Here is a 1,781-nt window from a genome sequence, read left to right as displayed (position 1 = left end):
TTCAGTCAACCGACCAAACCGTTAAGAGTCTGTTCTTTCTCTAGGGCAACATTAAGTGCAAAATCTCTGCTTAGTAAGCCCATATCAATAAATCTGGCCTCATCCAACGTCATATTCCTTTATTGTTTCACCTGGCACTGACTTAAAGTCAGAATCCCGCAAATGGTAGCTTTGCCCTATTGGCTCTGTGGCTAAGCATATACACCTAATATCTGGACAACCTACAGTCTAGTCAGGTTGACACATAAAATTAACCACTACAATGATTATACAATAAATTCTAAGTGATTAAAAACACACTGTGTTATAATTTAGTGTGTGTCATTTAATTCATGGTTATCTTAGTTTCAATGATATGTGACAATCCTTTGTTAGACATTGCCCTAGGTATTTCATATATGTCTTCTTATGTTGCCTTATGGATAGTCAGGACTATCTATAAGATGTATTTTAAAGATGAAGGAATTGAGGATCAGACTATTTAAGCATCTTTCCCAAGGTCTTATAGCTTAGCAGTGGTAAAGCTATGCCTCTAACCAAAGTCCATATAATACCACAGAAAGTTTCTCATCGGAAGTTTAGGGATGTCTACAATTTAGATATCTGCTAGCTAGTCAAAATTTATAAAATGTTAGAGCTGGACAGACCATCTACTATGGGTAAGTGTTCACTTTTCTAGGTAGTGGGGCTACTTGGATGAAGACCTTATATCTGCTCTTACCAAGAAGATACTGTTAGGCAGATAAGATATAATATGGTAAGTGCTCTTATGACAAGGTAAATAATTCTGAATTTGGTTATGGGATCCATGGTAGATTCCACATTATACAGATTCCACATTCCACATTGTGCATCAAGGAAAAATGAAAACAGGAGAGAAAACAGGTCAAAATAATTGACCTCAACCACTAACATGTTGCAGAGTCAGATGAAGGAAACACATCCAATTCTCAGCCAGAATGAGAATACATTAAAATGGGAATACAAAGATAGTAGATTTCAATGACTTCTATCTTCTCCATAAAGTAAGAGGAAAGGCTGGGGTAGGTACAATGGAGATAAGAAGAAAAAGGAGTTCGAGATTTAAGGAGGGAGGGGATTGAACAAAAAGAAGTGTACCACAGAGACATAAAGATAAAATTACAAGCACCAGTGAGGACATGAGATGAAAGTGAGATGAGAAATTCTTTTAACTAGAAAGGGCTCATCACTTTGGCTTCCATAATACTTTTCCAACAGTGTTTCTCACAGGTATTCAGAGAGCTTCTGAAAATGTAGATCTCTCTTCCTAGAGATTCAGACTTCATACATCTGTGGCAGGGTGCAGGAGTCTCAATTTTGGACAAGTTACTCCAGGTGGTGCTGATGCTAAACTTTATAAACACTGGTTAAATAGTAATTTACAATGATTTCATGATTCAACACACAAATAGCTCATTGGAACCAGATTTCTAGTACTGAGAACCAGGGCTTGCTTAGGCAGCACATATACTAAAATTGGAATGATTCAGAGAAGATTAGCATGGTCCCTGCGCGAAGATGACACACAAATATAGTATTGAGAACCAACTAATTTGGTTTTTTCAGATATGGATGGCATCCATAATCTACCCTAACTTATAAAACTATAACTATTAAAATAAACAATATAAATATTTACTAAATATTTTTATTGCAAACCATTCTGATACACAGACAATAATTCAAGAAAATAGATGCACAATGATGTTAACTGCTGTCAAAATGTCATGTAAATTACCCATCAGCTTTCCTTTCTCCCT

General features: G+C 36.0%; 1 non-coding gene across 1 annotated transcript; it reads left to right on the top strand.

Moving 5' to 3' along the window:
- Positions 1–1,471: 1,471 nt before the first annotated feature.
- LOC132668087 (U6 spliceosomal RNA) lies at positions 1,472–1,575 on the top strand. Its single transcript, XR_009605456.3, has one exon. It is a non-coding gene; the product is annotated as a U6 spliceosomal RNA (small nuclear RNA).
- Positions 1,576–1,781: the final 206 nt, after the last annotated feature.

Source organism: Panthera onca, chromosome B2 (assembly GCF_046562875.1).
Source record: "Panthera onca isolate mPanOnc1 chromosome B2, mPanOnc1 haplotype 2, whole genome shotgun sequence".
Lineage (NCBI taxonomy): Eukaryota > Metazoa > Chordata > Mammalia > Carnivora > Felidae > Panthera > Panthera onca.
The sequence above is the reverse complement of the archived record's forward strand: the minus strand, read 5'-3'. Positions and strand labels throughout refer to the sequence as shown.